The sequence below is a fragment of the Rhagoletis zephyria genome, unplaced genomic scaffold, assembly GCF_001687245.7.
Source record: "Rhagoletis zephyria isolate East Lansing unplaced genomic scaffold, Rhagoletis_zephyria_1.1 Rzeph_scaffold_02551, whole genome shotgun sequence".
NCBI lineage: Eukaryota > Metazoa > Arthropoda > Insecta > Diptera > Tephritidae > Rhagoletis > Rhagoletis zephyria.
In genome coordinates, this window is record NW_016159635.1 from 2,497 (window position 1) to 15,531 (window position 13,035).

The following is a 13,035-nucleotide window of genomic DNA, read 5'->3' on the forward strand; positions in this document are numbered from 1 at the left end:
TAACCATTATTTTCCGAGCAAAAAATAAAACTTAAAACGTAACCATTATTTTCCGAGCAAAAAATAAAACTCAGTTAATAACGATTAAAAAGTGATTTTTATAATAAAACTTATAACCGTTACGGTCCCTGTTTAAAACGAAGAATGTTTAGTCTAAAATGGACACGGCCACGCGAAGTGATCGGTCAATATTAGGTGTAAATGCTCAATTAATTATAAAAACGGAAATCGTAATATATATGTACACTTGCTATGGTTGAACTAAAAAAAAAAACATACTGCACAAAATTTGCAGTTGGAAATTCAAAATATACTTAAAAGATTTCGAAATAAACATTAAACAAATATACAGTGAAAGCTCTCATAGACGGACGCTCTAATAAGCGGACATCTATAAGCGGACACATTCTTGGGAACGAACAATTTTTGGCTTTTTTCCATACAAAATGCTCTCCCATACACGGACATTCCGATAAACGGATGCGGACACTCAAAAAAGTCCAGTTTTGAAAAAACAATCTCCCATAACAAGCCGCGAAGTTCTAACAAGCAGTCAATTTTGTTTTTTTTTCTGTCAGATGCTGCCTCTTGCGGTTGTACATATGTATATGTACCCAAGAACATAGTCCATATTCAAAGATATTTTCTTTTCTAGAAAAATTTTGGCCTTTTCGTTGCCCTCTTCATGCTGCTTGAGTGAAGCGGGAAAGGAGATTTGTCGGTAGGAAAATTTTAAATTATTTTAAATTCATCCTGTTTCTGTCTATTAAAGAATAAATATTATTTTAATCAAGAAACCCGCAATTTAAGTTTTTTAAGTTTGATTTTTAATGTTATTTTTTACGAAATACCCACAAAAAGTAGTAGTAGAGAAGAAAGTAACGAAAGTACATGCCATTATGCACAAAGTATTACGGATGGAATCGTGTACGAAAACGTAGTATCAATAAAATGTGCTGCCCACACACTTCAATTGGCAGTAAAGGACTTTTTAGCTGACCAAAATCTAAACTTAATTAAAAAAAATGGCGAATTAGCTAAGCTGTTGATGTTTCCTTCATTACGGTAGATTTTGTCAATCCAAAAATAAATTTTGTTTCCTCTTTATATAAGTATGAATATTTTTTTACTGTTTTTATTCTTACAGCTCAATAGTACATATAGTACAATTGAAAACCAAGGACTACCGAAACCTCAATTGGACGTTCCAACACGATGTAGCTCGACATTTATAATGCTTAAGGGTGTTATTCAATTGAAGGAGTTCTGTCTAGACAATGAAACCTTAACCAGGCAATTGTAAACTGAGGAATGGGATCAAATAGAAACCATTGTATCTGTTCTTGCTCCAGTGCACATCTTGACCCTACGTTTGCAAAGTAGTCAACAGCTATTAGATGACTTTTATAAAGCATGGTTGCAGATGTTGCTTGAGTGGCAGTCGGAACAGAGTGAAAGCAGTAAAATTCTTGTCGACCGCATTAAGTTAAGGCTTTAATGGAAATTGATACTATGTATTCGGTCTTGTTCCTGGACCCCAGGTTCAGACGTGTTTTGTCAAGAGAAAAAATGGAACGGGCGAAAGAAACATTGAAAAACATTATACTTTAAATCCATAATGTTGAACAGGTACTAACTATTTATTATACGTGGCAACGACGCATATTGCTTCCTGTGTAGCATTGTTGCTCATTGAAATTAATGTTTCATGTTGCCGGTTAATTAAAATATTTTGATATTTTTTAAAGGTTTCCGTATCGGTTACCTCGTGTATATCGTTGTGTAATACTTTGATCGAATTAGTTCGTTATAAACACTGCTCAAAGCTCATTGTAAGGGCGGTGTTTATACCTTTCATGGGAATGGAAGGGTACTATAACTTTCCGATGCTTCTAAGTACAAGAAGAAGAGATAATCCTTCAGAAAAGTATACCTAAATAATATAATAATAATAATATAATATATTGATAATATAATGTAATATAATATAATATAATATAATAATAATATAATATAATAATAATATAATATAATAATATTATAAGATAATAATATAATATAATAATAATATAATATAATAATATATCTTTGCGATATGAATTATATCGCAAAATGCAACCCTTCTGCGTAGTTTTCGGAAGGTAGTGTTAAATTAAGGTTAATTTCCACTTAAATGAGTTTGGAGAAACGCAGCCTTAAATAACTAAAATTAAATAACACAAAAAAGCTAACATACAATAATATATTTAAGTTCATGAAACGTACAAAGACTTCGATATAGCCACACACAGCGTGGTTATTATTTTTTTATTTTGTTTATATACAATAGATGTTTGTCTCCAACACCATCACTAACGACATCGAACACTGAGCCATTCCAATTTTATGAAGGAACGAATCAAAGCAGCTCGTCAAAATTACGAATTGGACTTTCGGATATGGAGCAACCTAATTTTTCGTCCGACGATGAAGAGTAGGGATGTTAATTTTTTCGATTTTTGCGATCCCGGGATTTTCGGGACATCGTTCATACAATCCCGGGATCCCGGGATTTAAATATTCATTATTTTGCAACAACTTAGCATGAAAAAATTGCATCAATATACATAGTTCGAGAAGCTCTCCTGCCATATAATAAATAATAAATAAATGGGTTTGAAATTTACTTTATTATTTAAGTTGAAAAATATTTCATTAGTAAAATAACAAAAGACAGTAATTAAATCTTTAAAAGAATACTACGTTACGTTTGTCAGAAAATGCGAAAAACTATTTCTTAGCACATGGTAATCATATGGGCAGGGCGACTTTACCTTAGGTTTTTTTTTAACAAAATATAACAAAAATTTGCTCCAGATTTTGCTGAAAGGTAAATAAAAGCTTTGCGTACATTTTTAGCGCATAATCTCAAAAATGCCAAATTTTGAAGACGGTGTGCGATATGTATTGTAACGCTGAAAGAAGTTCATAATAACAGTGGCAGAAATAAAATAAACGCCTTATTTCAACCAGTTTAGTCTATATATTTTTTTCTTTATTTAGTATTCAAATTTTTTTATAAAAGTCTTCCTCATTTTATATATAGTTAACTGCATTTAAATGCGCATTTAAAAATTTGTACAAAAATTATAAAAGTGCAAAAAAAAATTTCCAAAATTTCAAACTTTTTACTCGGCATTTTTAGAAAAATTTGAGGAACGCAGTTTTATAGCCCATTAAAAAGTTGTGGAACATACTTTGTTGGCAGAAAAGGTGTGACACCTCCAGCAAAAAGAAAAATATAAAAAATCAACGTTAATTTTACTCACTTGCAACTTGCACTTTACCCTCCTGTAATTTAATGGGTTATGCTTATAAAATTGCGTACCTAAAATTATTCTAAAAATTCTGAGTTTGAAAAAAAAAATTTCAAAACACACCAAGCAATCAATGTACTCACGACACTATGGGCCAAATATAATACAATTTCAAAGATATGATACATTCTAAAAAATTATTTCAAAAATTCAGTGCAATGTAGAATAAAAATGGGTACCAAATGAAAGATAAAATTCTGTAGGATTTAAACAAATTAAAATTTTTTGGGTTCACCAAGGACGAACAGGTATTGAAATGTCCTTTTAATCAATTTTATTTTATTACGCTAATAATATTAGAAGGGCTATATTCGAGGACGTTGTCCAGTTTATATTAGTCCTTAACATAATTTTATCAAAATAAATATTGCGAAATTTAAAAAATATTCAAGGATATAATTTTTAAGGACATTTTCAATACCTTATGCACCAAAAAATTTAATCTGTTCTTTCTCTACAGAATTTCCTCTTTAATTTGATACCCATACTGTTTTCCTAAGTACATTGCACTAAATTTTTTAAACAATTTTTTGCATTACTCATATTCTTCAATTTTCAAAGTCCTTTTAAAAAATCCTGACGTCAGCGAGAAAAGCTAGGAACGCAATTTTACTGCATATATTAGGCCGATTTTTTTGTGTGTAAAATTGCATGTCGCACGGTGTTATGTGTATGTATAATTAGCTAGAAATATATATAAAAAAATATTAAATATTAAATAAACAAAGAAATACAGCGAAAACTGGTCAACATAACGCATTATTTTATTGCCACCATTTCAAATTGCAAATCCCGATAATCCCGGGATTTCTTGCAAATAATCCCGGGATTTTCGGGACTTAAAAAAGGCCAGGATCCCGGGATCCCGGGATTACCATCGCTAAACTGACCTTATGGATTACTGGGAGAGTAAAAAATTTATATATCCCCGACTAAGAGATCAGGCATGTCTTATACATCAAGTGCCATCGACACAAGTCAGTGTAGAACGCGCGTTCTCAGCACTTAAGCTTATCCTTAGCGATTTACGATACAATTTGTCGGAGCAGAACTTGGCAGCTATATTAATTGTTAAATTGAATTCCGAATCATTACCTGTAAAAAGGTGAATAACTTAAAGCTTAAAATAAATAAACTCAAAATATTTACAGAAGATGGAAAACTGCAATTGAAAGGATGTGCATTTTTTATTAGAACATATTGTATTGTGAATATGTAAACTGCTACATATTTTGACCGAAAAAATAAATGTCAGATTTTAACTTTTATAATTGACCGCAAAAATAAAAATCAAATTTTAACTATTATATTTGATAGAAAAAATAAAAGTCAATGTTTAACTTTTATTTTTGACCGAAAATATAAGTCAAATTTTAACTTTTATAGGTTTGTTCCACAAGCTACTTGTAGAAAAACTCGAACAAAGTTCAAACTGTCAGCGTATATCAAACAAACTCTAAAACTTACTTGTGGAACGCGTATGTGTAACTGAGTGACTTCGAGTAGCTTGTGGAACAAACCTTATATATGACCGAAAAAATTAAAATCAAGTGTTAACTTTTACTTTTGACCGAAAAAACGTCAGTCAAAAAATAACGGTTAATTACTGGCTTAAGGATTAACATTCCTTGGCTAACAAGCATCACATTGCTATATACAAATGTTAAAAAGACCAATTCTTTCCGACTGCCTTTTTGAATTGAAATTTTGAAAATAACTATTATTTTCGATCCCTGCTTTTAAATATAGTTCTTAATAAGCAAAAAGGTACCACCTTTCCTTTCCAAAAAAATTATGGAATCGGTTAACTTGGTTTAAAGTATTGCGGCAACATACATAAAAAAAATATTGCGATGAATTGATAACCTCCTCCTTTGTTTGAAGTCGGTTAAAAATGAGTTAAATCGAAAAATATGTATGCATATGTATTAAGGCGGGTCAATTTGTATGGGAGATTTTTCGACTATAGGCGTATAGCAGAGGAAATCTAAATTGGAGTTTGCCAAATTGCGAAAATAGGTTTCTTAGCATTTTGATGTAGTGTCGTAAAGAAGTGCTTGAATTTTGTAAACAAATTTTGTATAAAAACATGCTTTAAGGGGTTCTTGGTATGAGGAATCTATTTCTGGACATGTCTTTTTCCTAAAACATACGCCAGAGATCGCAATAGTGAAAATTTTCACATTTTCTTATGTCCTAAAATAAATCGTATACTTTTTTTTCATACAACTAAAATTCAATATTGAATCCATATGGGCGATACCGCCGTCACGGGTGGGAAATTTTTACAGAAAAAATGTTCTTTCTTGTTTAAAGTTAAGTACAAAGTACTCAACAATTCTACATTTTGATAAAGCTACACCTAATTGACTATTATACGAGTTATTACAAAATACGAAAAAAATTCCAGCTTACTTTTATATGGAAAAAATCTGAGTTATTTCTTCTGTCGCAGGTGGGACAAAAAAAGAACCTGCTTTTTGGAGCAGATATATTTTACGGAAACTGCGAATTTATTTCACTTTTCTGTGTGAACCTGATGTCTTATAATAAAACAAAGAACCACGAATACAAACAAAGCCAAAACTACAACAAAATTGATGGCTTTATTATAAAAAAAAAAATCCAAAATTCCTCTGTCACGGGTTGGACAACGTTTGTCACGGGTGGGACACGCACGAATTTTTATATAAAAATGGGCTTTTAGTGTGGTCCATATTAAAGATTAGTTATTAAGAAATATAAGAAATCAAGTAGGGGTTCAATTCACTCAAGTTTTATATTACGATAGTGCCTTCCAAGCATTAGCGCACACAAGGGGTGGGTTTTGGGGTTCAAACCCCCCTTAAGCTAATAACCTTAAATGCAAACTGTATGTTAAAGCTTAGAACCCAGCTCTCAAGAAAAGTCACAAGAAGTATTTTTATTTATTTTTTGCTTGAAAAATAAATCTCCTTTTGCTGTAAATTTTCTTGAAGAAACAAATATGCGAGCATTTTTTTCTTGAGAGCTGCAAACAGATTTAAGAAATTTTGACAAAGGATTTAAGAAGTTTCTTGTGCGTCATTTGATATGAAGTTTTCGCTTTTCTTGAGAGCTATTAAAAGTTTAACAATCACCATCTCCATCGAAAACCAGCAGCGGGATTCCAGCATTTGCTATAGCTGATTTTGATCGCCAAAAATCTCCAAAAGCAACATTTAGTTACATACCCCTCATGCTTCCAGATTTTGTTGATTACACATTACAGTTATTACTTTTCGATTCAGTATACTTTTAGGTCCACTGCTTTTCATTTAGAGAATTTTGGTGACGAAAATCTAGCGTAGTGACCAGAAATCGAGGAAAATGATCATTAAATTTCTTTTTAAAATTTTTTTTATTACTTTTGAAAGTTGAGCGCATCTTATTTTTATAGAAAATTTTATTAAACAAGTAATTTTTAAGCAAAAAAAAATTAGGAATACCGTTAATTTTTTCATTATCCAATGATCAGATCTAAACGAAATTACGGGACGACCGTTGAGGTACCATCTTTCCGATAAAAAAAAAAAACAGAAATTGAAATCGGTTCACGTGGTCCAAAGTTACGCGGTAGCATACATAAGTCGGTTTAAAATGTTTGAGTTCTTTGTTAATTTTAAGTAAAGTAAAGTACAATTTATGAAACTTTATAAGGTTTATTTATTTATTACATACTGTACATAAAACTTGCATAAATGTATTTTAAAGAGCCTATTATCTGAAGCGAATTTTCAGAAGTATAAACCCCTCCCAAAATATATTCCTTGTGCGCCCCTGCTTCCAAGGCATTCCAAGCTATTTATTATGATTTTGATATAAACTGAGTATAATGTAGAAATACCTCTAAGATATGGCAAACTGCGAGGAATGTAAAAAAAAAAATAAAATTTGTAAAAGTTATACAACATCCAAAATATAGGTGTCTCGGCGAAACCCATTGTTTATCACATCATAGCTCGATAAATATTGGTTGTATCAAAAAAATCAATTAGTACTTTTTTATTGACAAAGAGTCAGAGATTTATAAAAAAAAAATATTTTTTTTAAGTCCACTTTTCCATACGTTGGTTAATGAACAATTTAGAAAGTTGCTAAAAATATATGTAAAAGAGTGTTTATCAAAGATTTAACTGACAAATTTGTAAAGGGTGTCTCTATACAGGGCGTGAGATATTAATTGTTTCGTAAAGCAGTGACTGATGAACAAAATTTAAAAAAATAAAATGTGCAATTAAAATTTGATCAAAATACGTCTAAATAAAAAAAAACTCGGCGTGCTAGAAAAATCCATAGATATATTTTAATTTAACATGACATTCAAAATTACAAATTTAATAATTTGTACTAAAAAGATGGAGCTTTATTTATACCAAAATGGTTAAGTTATCTCCCGTTCAGGAGATGAAGTAAGAGGATTACTGCAAAATAAAATATAGGGAGACAAATATTACCTGGACCTATACCAAAGTACGTAACTATCTGGGTTATCTGAAAGAAAAGGTTTTTAAGTGCCCCACTTGACGTATTTTAATCGAATTTTAATTAAAAATTTTAATTTTTCATCAGTCTCTGCTTTACGAAACAATTAATATCTCAGGCCCTACATCGAGACACCCTTTAAAAATTTGTCAGTTAAATCTTTAATATACACTCTATCACATATATTTTTGCAGATTTTTAAAAAACTGCAAACATGTTTTTTTTAGCAACTATCTAAATTTTTCATTAACAAACGTATGGAAAATTGGACTTAAAAAAATTTAAAAAAAATTTATAAATCTCTGACTCTTTGTCAATAAAAAAGTACCAATTGATTTTTTTGATACAACCAATATTTATCGAGTGTGATAAACAATGGCTTACGGCGAGACACCTCATATTTTAGTTGTTGTATAACTTTTGAAAAAAAATTTTGTTTTTTTGAGTATACAAACACTTTAGGACCTCCTCTGCAACATATCCAAAAATCGAGCAAAAGTAGTTTTTGACCAATTAAAATAGTGTGGAATGCCTCATATAAGAAAATGCCTAGCACCGTCAGCCAAAAAAAAAAAATTTTAAATCAACGCGATTTCCTGGCGTCTTGAAGTTTTCACTTATAAACTTACTTAACTTTAATGGGCTATAAAACTGCATACCTAGAATTTTTCTAAAAACTCTGAACAAAAAGTTTAAAATTTTTGGGTGTAATTGTTTAAGTTGGTTGAATTTTTATAATTTTTGTACGAAGTCTGGTTATGCAATGTGCTAGACTTTTATAAAAAAAAACTATAAACATGAAATAAACAAAAGAAAAAACCAAAACTGGTCAAAAAGTCACTTAACTTAATCAGCTGACCACAAGGGTATATATGTACATTAGACTGCATCACTCCCCATACAAAAAAAAATCGGTACTATTTTTCCATTGGAATTATAAAATCTATTATATTTTAAGACGTCCACCAAAATATTTCGGAAAAATATTAAGATTTATGTGAGCTGGACCGATTTGAAAATCCTCCAAAAATGGAGTTTTTTATGAATAAAAATAGTTTTTTAAAGATTTTTTTTGAAAAAATCCCCTCAAATGACAAAACGGTTTAAGCTTAAAATAGTTGAATAAAAATATTTAAAAAAAAATTAAAAAAAATTTTGAACGGAATCGTAATGTTGAGATTTTTGATGCTGTTTTTTAACTTTTTTCAAAGATTGGTATAGGAAAAACTTGAATAACTGAACCTAAACTCTTCCGATTTAGACTTAAGAGGTGTCATTGGAAAGGTATTTTCTCACCCTTTTTATTTCTTTGCTAATAAACTCATTCAAAGGATGGAAGAGAAAGGTAGGATGAACGAACGTCATTCAAAGTTGAATTAAGATGTGTTGGTATTCGAAAAAACGAGATGGGACGCGAATTACGTTTTTTTGGCCAGAAATAAAAGCAGTGTGAAAATAGCTTTCTGAGATCCCATAAGTCTAAACCAGAACATTTTTGGCCCAGTTATTCAAGTTTTTCGTAAACCAATCTTTGAAAAAAGTAAAAAAAAACAGCATCAAAAATCTCATTCTTACGATTCCGTTGAAAAGATTTTTAAATATTTTTATGCCAATTTTTTAAGCTTAATCTAATTTGTCATCTGAGGGGCCTTTTTTTCAAAAGTTCTTTAAGAAACTATAGTTATTCATATAAAACTTCATTTTTGGAGGTATTTTCAAATCGGTCCAGCTCGCTTAAATCTTAATATTTTTCCGAAATATTTTGGTGGACGTCTGAAAATATAATAAATTTTGTAATCCCGGCGGAAAAACCTCAACTTTTTTTGGTGATGCAGTTTAATGTACATGTATAAGAATGAGTTTATTTGCAAAGAAATAAAAAGGGGGAGAAAATACCTCTCTAATGTTACCTCATAAATATAAATCAGAACAGCTTTGGTCCAGTTGTTCAAGTTTTTCTTATATCAATCTTTGAAAAAAGTCAAAAAAGCATCATAAATCTCATTACGATTCCGTTGAAATTTTTATTTTTTATATTTTTATGCACTTTTTAAACTTAAACTGTTTTGCTGTTTTGCCATCTGAGGAGATTTTTTTTCAAAAAATTCATTAAGACACTATTTTATTCATAAAAAACTTTTTTTTTAGGTATTTTCAAATCGGTCCAGCTCACGTAAATCTAAATATTTCTCCGAAATATTTTGGTGCAAGACTTAAAATATAATAGATCTTATAATTTCAATGGAAACACAAGTACACAGTTTTTTTTTTTATTTTAAGACGTAAGAAAATTGGAGAATTTTCACTGTTGCGCCCTCTAGCGGGAGTTTTAAGAAAAGATAAGTCCACAACTAAAAAGTTAAAAAAATATTTTTAGAAATACAGATTTCGTTTAAGAGGAATAGGAATAACTAACTTGATTTAATTAAATTTTTAAAACCGACCTAAAATGGGATTAAAGTAATAGACAATAAAACTAATTTTACCGAAAAACAAAACTTGGGGTGCTTGATATCGGTATTGCCTCTACATATTACGGTGATGTAATATTATGGCAGATTTTATTACAAGAACTCATCACAGGGACAATTCATCACAGCATTATTCATTACATGACCATTTAGTTATAAGGACAATTCATCACAGCATTATTCATTACATTACCATTTCATTACAGGGACAATTCATCACACCATTATTCATTACATGACCATTTCATTGCAGAATTAATAATTATACGGGCATTTCATCAAAGTGTTTTATTGGTTTTTGCATGTATGTATTCGACTTACGTGCATATTTGGCAAAACGCATTCATATCTACATGTTTTTTATACAACTTCTACCACCTTGTAAGAATTCGCACTGATACAATGCGAGGCGAATTCAAGACAATATATGAATTCGCCTTGCGTGTAATTTTGCAGATCGCCAAATGACCAAAATTTACGATCACGGTGTATTTCACAGTTTTACCAGTTTTTACAAGGAAAGCATTCACGTACTTTTTAGTTTTTCTCCCTTTCTCTGGGAGCACTTTTGCTTTTTGACAGTTTTACAAGTTTTATCCAGAAATTTTCAGCAACGAAACTATTGTGTTCCTCGACCAAATTTGTCTCTTTAAGTTGTTTACATTTGCGAAGAGAACAACAATGTTCCACGCAGTAAGATACCGAGTGTTTTCCTGTTTTATTAGTGAGTAGGCCGCACTGAAAAAATTTGTCAACAGTTATTTGCGCGCTCTTGTTTTGATAGAGAAATTATCTGGTTTACCTAATCTGAACTAGGCAATATGCCTACACTATTTGCGTTTCAAATGGCCTACTAGCCTAATGCTTGAATCACAATGCCGGCGAACTCACCACAGCGAAATTCGCGCTTTCAAAATTAGAACGCGCGTAACCATGTCAATTTGAACACAGCCAAAGCGAAATGCGAAGTTCGCTCGGCGGCGTTTTGTGGGAATAGATTCCCTGCAGGGAAACCGCGGACTAGTGAATCCAACTTCTAGTTCCGTACTAGGCCTTTATCGCCAAAAAGGAACTAGTCCGATAGGAACTAGATCCCCATCAGTCAAAGTCGGCGAAAAGTGGTACTTTTAAAAAACTAATTTTTTCAGTTTTTCACTAGAAATCTATATCTAAAGTGACGAATTTAGAACTGGTTCGGAACTATAGAAAAAGAGATGCAGAACGAACTAGATCTTATTTGTCGAATTTAGAACTAGTTCGGAACTATCGAAAAAGTGATGCAGCGAAGGCTTGTTTACTTTACATAGATATGTGTTCAGCGGCTTTTTCGTTCAAATACGATTCTATTCTGCATTTCGCAGATGCTTTTTCATGGTAATACAAAACCAAAATTTGTGTTAACATTTCAACATCTTGGGACCGTCTGGAATCTAACAGCGAGCACCTCTGCAAACTCAGCTACAGCTAAAGGTATGTAAACGTACATTTCTTACAATCATTCAAACAAATTTAATTTAAAATTGAAAACACATTTCTTTCAAAATAACTTAAAATCGCACACACGGAAGAACCAAAAAGATTGAAAAATCATGATACTTTTTTCTCTCGTCTGTCNTTTTTCTTTCGTCTGTCGATTTTAGAACTGGTTCGGAACTATAGATTATAGGAGTAGTTCGGGACTATCGAAAAAGGGATGCAGCGGGGGCAATTGACACTTCCTAGGACACCGCCATGTTAAATTCGCCAGTTGCTTGCATGCAAAAGAGATTTATCGCGAACCAGTACTGGGTCTAAATGTACTAGAACCGCACCAGTTCAGAACTAGAGATTTTCCCCACAGGGTTTATTTCTATTGCCCCGCTGGACGACGACGGCTGCACATGCCAAAGGTGCCCGTATTTCTTTGTTGCTTTCAAAATTTTAGAAGAACACAACATATAACACGAATTATTTTTGTTGGTTGCACAATGCAGATATCGATTGGTTAAATCTGACTTAATATAAAATAATTTATAATAATTTATCTTTCTTTTATATTTATATTTGTTATGATTTCTTTATTTTTAAATCTGGTTTCGCTTTTTCTACATATGGTCATTAGCGTGGGCCGAAAGTCCGCTATTTTAGAATTTCGATTGGTAATAGCAAAAATATGGTTCAATATGTAGGACTAATACTTTCGAAGATACTTGCAATTTTATTTAAAAAAATGTATTAATTTTTATTTTTTGAGCACACTGATCTTTAATTGACTTGGGCGAGCCAAGATATTGACCAAAAATTGTCATCTTTCACAAAGATTGTTTGTAGAGCATAATGAATCATATTTTTGCTATTACCAATCAAAGTTCTAAAAAAGCGGATTTTCGGCCCACGCCAATGGTCACCCAAATTATAAAAGGGAAAAAATGGTATCAGCTGTTTTCGCAACAGTTCTAATTCTGTTTAAGTAGGCGAAATAGCACAGCGAACGGTCAACGCAAGGCGAATTCATATAAGGTAGTGTTACCGGAGCTGCTGATTTCAAGGCGAATTTGTTCTGTTTGTCAAAATGATGTGTTTGCTGTAATTTTGTTTGTATGTTCTACTTTGTGTGTGTAGTTTTTGTTTTTGGGACCATGCATCGCCAAATTCGGCGAAGTTTGCCATTCGCCAGTATTGTGATTAAGCATAATGTAATGCAATTGCAGTGTGCAACAACAACA